At 31.6% G+C, this 9,032-nt stretch overlaps 1 long non-coding RNA gene across 1 annotated transcript; it reads left to right on the top strand.

Moving 5' to 3' along the window:
• The first annotated feature begins 2,898 nt into the window (after positions 1–2,898).
• LOC139906802 (uncharacterized) lies at positions 2,899–4,681 on the top strand. Its single transcript, XR_011782750.1, has 2 exons — positions 2,899–3,222; positions 4,086–4,681. It is a non-coding gene; the product is annotated as an uncharacterized lncRNA (long non-coding RNA).
• Positions 4,682–9,032: the final 4,351 nt, after the last annotated feature.

Here is a 9,032-nt window from a genome sequence, read left to right as displayed (position 1 = left end):
TTCATTTTCTATTTAAAATTTACAAATATTTAATTTTTATACACTCATTTTAAAGTAATGAATACAAAACGGCATTGTAAACCACTTCAAGTGGAAGGAGACTCATTTTAAACCTTAAAATAAATGTGGAAGATAGATTTAGGCTATAATACAGTGGTTCTCAAATGGGGGTACGTGTATCCCTTGGGGGTACTTGGAAGCTCTCAAGGAGGTAATTGATATTTTACAGGTGGTCCATAACTCAGGGGTGTTTCCAAGCGATACTATGAAAGGGCTGTAGCCCCAAAAAAATTAAGGAATTTATATTTTTTATTAGAAAATTTAATATTTTAATTTATTTCCAAAAAATTAAATATTTGAAATTTCAATTGATCATCTGTGGATTTTAAAGTTATTCTCCAAAAAATTAATCTTAAAATATTTTTCTCCAAAAAAGGTTTTTTTTTTGAGAATAGCTACAGGTTTTTGAAATTATTTAAAAAAAAAAAATTTTTTTGTTTACCACTGCGGATGCCCCTGTCACCGAAACTATAAATTGCGCTGATATGGTTGTACTTGGGTTAAATCAAGGTCAATAGAAATACAAGGTTATACAGTAACGACTGATGTTTGATTTCCACGGAACTTTTAACATTGACGTCATAGTAGATGAGAGGTTTCGTGCTTTGTCAAGATCTGTTTTTCTTGCCCTACAGTCGTGACTATACATTAAAATGAAAATTTTAGGCATAATGACGTCCTAGACGATGAGTCTTTTATTTTGCTATATCAAAATCTGTCTACTTTGCCTAACAGTAGGTACAATACATCAGATTGAAAATTCTAGCAAATCCAATTTTCTAATAACGTAACCATGTATTTCTATTAAACTGTGGTGAATTAAAAAAATTTCAAGTGGTACATTACTAAAAAAAGGTTGAGAATCCCTTCTATAATATATGAATGACGGCGAAACTTCTGCTAAACTGCCCGGGGTGTAACATCCTAGAACCCGTTACTGGTGAGGTTAAAAAGGATGACATACATAATGTAACAAAAATGAATGAGTCTTTTAAGTTGTTAGAAGATAAAATTGGTGTTGAATAAATTAGATAATTAATTAGGTTATATAATAATAATAAAAATATCCTGGCCCTGATGGCTTCCCAATGGAATATTATGAAAAAAATACTACGCTTCTTTCTCTATTGTTAGAAGAAGTTTTCAAGGAAACTATATCTAACTGATTTTTTGAGAAAAACAATTCAATAGGAAAATTAATTCTTATACCTAAAAATGATAAAAATCAAAGATCTATAGAGAACTTTCGACCTTTAACTATGCCCACCGTTTCTTATTAAATCTATAATTGAATCTTAGCAAAGAGATTAGGAAAGGTTTTGCCTCATATTTTAAATTTGTCACAAAAAGAAATTTTTCCAGGTAGAGTCATGTTGGAAATGGTCCGAGGAATTAAGGATTCGATTGCACAGGCAACGAAACCAAATCCCAAAGTAACAGTATTGGTGATTTACTTTTATCACACGAATGGATAAAAAAAATTGAAAGTCGCACGCGCTGGGAGATAGGTTTAGCAGAATTGTGGTAGTAAATGGGATGGATGGAAAACAAAATTATAGCTATTATTCATGACTTACTAACACAGATAATGGCTGATTTTAATTAGTTTTCTCATTTGAATGATATATGTATCACACCTAGGATGAAAGTGCTTGGAACAGTCAAAACATTAGACATAACTAATGTTTTTGAAAACATGAAAATTATAGAGTAAAATATCCAAAAAAAGAACTTCAGAGTACGCAATTTTTGTAAACAAAAATATAGTGGCAAGAATTTAAATATGTAATTCACTTATTTTGTCTAAAATGTCCACAGTATTAGAGGAAAGATTGTATTTATTTACTAAATGTGCTGGTATTGCTATTGCATATCTTCTAATTAAGTGATTTCGTGGGCTCTTGATCAAAAGGGGGATAACTGTGATGACACATATTAGCTCATGGAGTCAGAGAGGACACTACGAAAAGTGTTAATGATATGGCCTTTCTTTAGCACTATTCATATCACTTGTTATCGGCCCAACTTTCTTTGGGTCAAATTAAAGCGTTAAAGTAAAGTAGCGCAACAAAGCAAATTTTAAACAAAAAAGTTGTTGGACATAAAATAGTTTATTTTTTTAAACGTTAGATGTCGCTTTTCCATTTAGCATTTCATTCAAACAGGTAAAGAGGAGTTGATGAAGGATTAATTAGAATAAACACATAATAAGTGTACTGAATACTAGTAAGTGGATATATTATATCTAGTCTCTAGTATTCAGTACAAAGTTATATTCCCAACCTCAATCTACGTTGTCTTATTCGCTTATCTGTTTGCATTATTTAGTTTAAATTGAATTATTACAGCTTATAGTAAGTAAACTCTTCTTTTCTACATCATTACCAAAAGTTACCATTCATTTTTCTTATGTAGTTATACATCCATCGTATAAACAAATATAGTCACCATTTTATCGTCATAAAAACGAGAAATACATCAATAAGCCATGTAATGGGATGTAGCAACAGATCCGATAGCAAGAATCAAAAGCTTCAAGGACGGATTCAATTCTTCAGATTTCCCCCTCCAAAAAATCCAAAGGAATTAGAAAGAAGGAACAAATGGATTAGCAATCTTAAGTATCGACTTGATTGGAAACCTAAAATCAATTCGTAATTCCAATAGTCGAAAATGTAAATATTTTAAAACTAAAAATTGGAAATAATGATTTTCATAAAAGTTTGCAAGTCAACAATACAAAAAGCAGAATTTGTAGCAATGAATCTATAAAAGATGCTTTAAAGTTAAGGATGGCATGTGGAAAATCAGGTTACGATTTAGTAAGAGAGTATTTGCCTTTGCCTTCTATCAGAACCTTGCAAAATAAGAACTGAATTTATCATGTTTAATGATGGAATTTTAACTGAAGTCTTTGAAATGCTAAAAATTAAAATAAGAACGAAGTATGCAAAAGATAGAAAAGCTTAATTAACTTTCGATGAATGCTCCATTCAGGTTTCGATAGATTATGACAGTAAAAGTGGCAGTATTATGGGTGAATCCTCATCTCCTAATACTAAAGGAAATGCAACTAAAGCTTTAATGTTTATTTTATCTAGTGTTTCCCCTGTGAGGTGGAAACAAGTAGTTGCTTACTTTTTACCCCTAATATATACGAAGGTAAAGATTATGGCCCAATTGTTATTGATATTATTAAAAAATCTCGTGAGGTAGTAACCGATGTAATAAATATTTCGACCGATATGGGGTCACAAAACTTAGCGATGTGGAAATGATGTAGTATAAATTGTGGAATGAAGTCTCATTATAAAAATAAAATTGACAATCCTGCTAATACAAGCGATAAAATCCACTTTATAGCCGACTCATCACATTTAATAAAAAATTGGTGCAATATTTTGTATACAAATGATATCATTTTATCAGAGGAAATTGTAACATCTGAAAATCTGTCTTCCAATGTAATTTCTCTAAAACATTTTCAAATAGTTGTTGACTTTCAAAAAAATTTAATTTTAAAACCAGCTGTAAATTTGATAGTTCAAAAATTAATTTAAGTCATTTAGACAAAATGAAAGTAGGTCCCACGATACAATTTTGGTCGCTTGATGTTAGCCGTACGATAAGATATATGGTTAAGGAGGAAAAGTGTGAAAAGAGTTTATTAACAACTGCATTGTTCATTGAAAAATTAAGAAAACGGTTTGATTTAGTTCGTTCAAGGAAAATCTCATTGTATTTCAGTTATAAGGAAAAGGCAATGTATGAAGAGTCAATTGCATTTATTTATGATTTTATTAATATAATTTGAGCCAACTTAAGCCAATTTATGAAGGATGTGAAGTCCAGCAATTATAATTATGACGATTCAACATTTTTGGTGGAGGTTTTGGATTTGCGAATGTCATATGATAAATGTCAAATTTTAGGGGAGGATTACCTCATTCCACAATTTGTATCAAACTTTTTCAATACATCTGAATTAACTATCACTGAGATTAATATATTGTACTATTTATCAGGTTATTTCATTTTTAAAATTGAAAAATACGAGCCTTCATTTGATTCGTGTATTTATGTACTAAAAAGTACCTACAATGATACATACTATGATAACATAACACATTTAATTAATATATCAGATTACAACGGAAATAGTCTTGTTCATTGTTCCCACGCAATTTTTAAAAACATTATTTTGCTTATTGAAATGCAATTAGAAACATGGACGTGTCATTATATAAATCACAAAAGAAACATTTATCCATCAAAGTTAAACATGCATGTGATTTAATTACTAAAGATTTCGACATTATTCCAAAATGCCACTCCTTAAAAGATAAATTCATGAATAGATTTATAAGATTACGATTAGTAATTTTTGCAAAATCTTTAATGCAACAACAAGAAATTAAAAATAAAGCCAAACTTCATAAGGAATAAAATTTTTATAGTAAATCAATTCTGTTTGGTATCGTATTTCAAATTTTTCTCTATTAAGTGTATGTAATAAACCATATATGTAAAAATTTATTATATCTATATTTTATAACTGTTATTATGTATTGTAATAATTTTTGATAAATAATATGAAAATAAAAAGAAATTATTTCAAGTATGTTAATCAGTACGAAGGATTATTGTTTATTATAATTTAGAAGAAGAGTTATTTGGAACGATATTTATGACAATTTGGTTTTGATGAAAAGCCTCCAACATGATTCGAAGATGTCCAGAGGATAATACTCTCGGGTACCCTCCTTCACCGGGTATTTTATGGCATATCTCTTCATTGAAGTTCATGGTACGAGTAATATCTGAACCAATCTCTAGAAAAGTAGTAAGACAGACTCTACTGAGTCCATACTTCACATGGAGGTTATTCTGTGTGTGCATGTGTGAGGGGAGGGATCGAAAGAGAGAGTTGGGATTGCTCCTCCTTTGATTGACCTTCAAAGTTGACTATCCACTTTCATGGATGGTGATGATGGGTAGCACTGCTGTTATGCTGGCCGAGGATGCGTGTTTTTGAGGAACGCTTCAATGTTGAGCCTCTGTCCCATTCGATGAACCCCGAGTTTCTCATTCATGATGGACTGATGCTTCTGTCAGTCGATTTTGATGCTGATGAAAAGCGCCCCGAAACTCCGACATGAAGAGGGAGTCCATCCAATCCAGAAGGGGGTGCTCTTCCTATTGAAGGGAAAGCTCACTCTGGGTGAGAAGGCTACTTCGGGTAAGGGTGGAGTAGTCCAGCAGGGGATGATTGAGGACCAGTGTCCGTAGTCCATGCTCCGAGTCATGAGACCTTTGCTTTTGAGGGAGGGAGCTCTGCATAGCGAGCTCCTTTCGGAGGTTCCGCTGCTCTGAAGGAAAGAAGGTTTCATTGTTGGAGACATTAGAGTTCGAGAACCCCGGAGGAACATCAGAGGCGTCCCCTCCTCCCAAACAAACTGGAGACGCACTTGCTTCTGAATCAAGGACAGACACACTCCTCGATGAAGAGATAAATGGGAAATCTGGCAGCAGCTTGACTCAGCATTGTTCTAGTGTTCAAACAAATACAAAATCTACGATTCACGAACCAAGACTTTCGCCTGCAATGACTCATAATTCATAATGAGTTCCAGAACTCACTCCATTTAATAAATGATTTAAAAATAATACAAGATATTTGTTATTATTTTGAAGCAGCATCAAACACCCTTTAGCGCCTGTAAAAGAACTACATTTGGTCCTTCTTCTTTTGGAAAAAAAAAGAAGTTTATGTACTTGTAGCGTCATTTTACTTTAACGCTTTAGTTCAAATAAGTTTCTAGTAAAATGTAGTGAGACCATCTAAAATTGTCATTCTTGCTTTTAAGGGTATAATAACTCTATCATCATATATTACTACTCCATCCTGTGTCCATGTCCTGTCTCGAACGTTCCTAACCAATTGGATTAAAGTGTTTGATTTTGATTATAGTGGAAAATCCTCCGTAATAGCAACTTTCAATTTCTTTAATTCTTTTTGAGCAAATTCATTCAGTTTCTTTGACATTATGTCGCTCGTTGTCTCATATTTTATATTGTCAACCATTTATATATATGCCTTAACTGCTATTCTACAAACTTCTCCGAAGCTGACATCATCAATACGATCCTCTTTTGTAGGATAGTCGAGAGGAGCATACGATAATGTATCAGGAATTGCATGATCCTGACCTCTTTTCCATTCTGTGTTATACTGATAATCAATATAGTATACGAGTATTTTCTATTTTATCTCATGTATACTCATTAAGAAAATGAATCAAAGGACAATGATCCTTGACAATTGTAAATATATCCATTCCTTCTTAATATATTGGACTGCCCAAACAATTCCAGTTCCATCATCGCATATCTGCACTCTGTCTCCGATATAAAACGAAACCAAAATTGAATTAATTCTATCTCTTGTCTTAGTTCATTTGTAATAAGGCAAATCCCAGGCCCCCTTTTGTTGAAGCATCAGTGTGCAATACTATAGGACGAGTTAGATCGAAAGGAACTAGAACTTCAGGTGAAACTAAATATCTCTTCACATTTTGAAAGGCTTCTTCCAATTAATACTTATCTTAAAGGAAGAGAAAGTGTGCGAGAGGAGATATGGTATAGGGTATTCTTATGTTTTTACTTCATTGATATGTATATTACCATTTTTATTGTAAATAAGAGTAGATTGTAGTGAATTTATTCAATATTAATATTGAATAAATTCAATTAGACAAGTAAATTTTTATTAAGGTTGAACAATACTATTAATGAAATAAACCATCCTTATAATCCTAACTGATCAACTTTTGAATCCTTTTTTACTCTTTAGTTTTTATATAAATAATTTTTATATCATTTATTTCAGAAACTAGTTATTTTGTCATGCACTTGAAAATTTGACGAAATATAAGCGATCAAATTGATGCTCTCCATCACAGTCAACATCAACAATTTATAGCAAATATAAGTCTTCGGCTATTAGTTTTAAAATATTATGATTAGTAAATATATTTTTTTGATTTATTTTGTTGAAGATATAATTTTTATAATTTATGAAAATATTAAATAACAAAACGTAGACGTTAAGAAAATAAGCACTATACTGAATTTTTTATAATTCGATGGCCTGGAACTACTAAAGCATTCTGCAACAAGTATAAATCGTAGTAAATTAATTAAATATATTATAAGGTTAAACAATTAAGACAAAATAAAAATAAAAACTTAAATCAATGATGCACATAAATAAATACATATTTGCATTACACCATTATTTACAATTGATAAATAAGAAAATCATTTCAGTTGTTCATGTCATATTAATATGCTTTACAATTGTCAAGGAAAATAATCTATTTTTTAGAGTCAATGAAGACTGAAATAATCTTTCTGATATATAGTTTTGTTACATCGTTAGTATCTAGTGTGATCCGTAATTTATTTTTTTAATGTTAATGTGGAGATCCTAAATCCTCACGATAAAAGGAAATTTAAATATAATTACAAGGGATTTAGTAATTCAGGAATTGACTTCCACCTCACTAACATTTGTCAAGTACGAGAACCCACCCTGTATCCTTGTTTGTTAACGCTTCTATTTAATTTGATTGAAGTTTGTCTTGAAAGATAATGTAATTACTGAAATATAGTTGTACTGTTTTACATTAAAAAAAAATTTCTTAGTCATCTCGATTTCTTCTAATTTTGGGTATAATATAATTTTCATTCGAGCTTACATTCTTCTACTCTTCTCATGCTTGGATACCACGTGTGTATGATCCCTAAATCTTTCGATTTGAGCCATGCAAGTGCTATCCCATCTACATATGGTAAGAAGAGAACTCTCTTTTCGCCAAGTTTTTTTAATGTTCAAATTCGACGATTGCTTCCTCAACTATGTTCAATGTACCATATCTAATTTGGCCTACATCTGATTATATTTTCTACTTCTTTAAACAGTCCTAACTCTTCAATAACTATGAAGTTGGCAACTTTACAAACAGTTCCAGAATTTACAAGTATTCTTTGATTTATTTTCTTATCTTCGGCCCTCAATATAAGATAAACGTTCGGAGCCTTACTGGTTCCTGATGTCTTCAACTCGATCGCATTCAATTTATTTTTAGATATGCAACACAGAGCAAAAAGTATCTTTCTTCTCCGTTTCCTGCACTCTTGATTATAAGCCGGATATTTCGACCGGTCGTTTTCGTGATTCTGTTATATCCACACCAGAAAAACTTTATCAGACGACTTTCATTATTCTTTTTGTCCTTATGGGATATATTTTCATAATCTGTCCGACTGATTTTCATAACCAAGTTATTTTTTATTAATCTTCACGCATTCTACATGTGATGTCATTAGTAAAAGAGACGTCACTATTTCAGGACATAAACATACATATAATATAACTAAGGGTGATGATTTTGGTAAGAATAGAAAAGCGTGCGAGGAGAAGAGAAGAAATACTTATGGCATCATTGATTAAATAATATACATCTTCTATCAAGAACGTTATCATTCCCGCCTTTATTATTCAATATTAATATAATATTAGATGGTGATAACTGGTCGATAGATAACTGAATAAAATGCCTAAAATAACGTCGCCTTCTGTCTGGATTTATGAAAATGGAGGCCCAGGAATTTGGAAATTACTAACCAGATGAGAAACAGATGGTTTGTCGGATTTGTCGATATAAATGTGCCTTTAGTCTCCTGTCTAAAATTACACGCCACTCATTATCCTCATCTCATATCAAGAGCATGCATATTCATCTAAAAATCAAGTTAATGATGAATACATCAAGTCAGACTTTAACTCTGATCTCTCAAAGATGCTTATTACATGTAATATGCCCTTATCCATTGCTAATCATCTACGTTCGAAAAATTTATGGAGAAATACACGGGTAAACCTATCCCTTCCCGAGGAACCATCATTA

Source organism: Lepeophtheirus salmonis, chromosome 12, assembly GCF_016086655.4.
Source record: "Lepeophtheirus salmonis chromosome 12, UVic_Lsal_1.4, whole genome shotgun sequence".
Lineage (NCBI taxonomy): Eukaryota > Metazoa > Arthropoda > Copepoda > Siphonostomatoida > Caligidae > Lepeophtheirus > Lepeophtheirus salmonis.
Note: the sequence above shows the minus strand (reverse complement) of the source record. Positions and strands in the feature narration are given on the sequence as shown.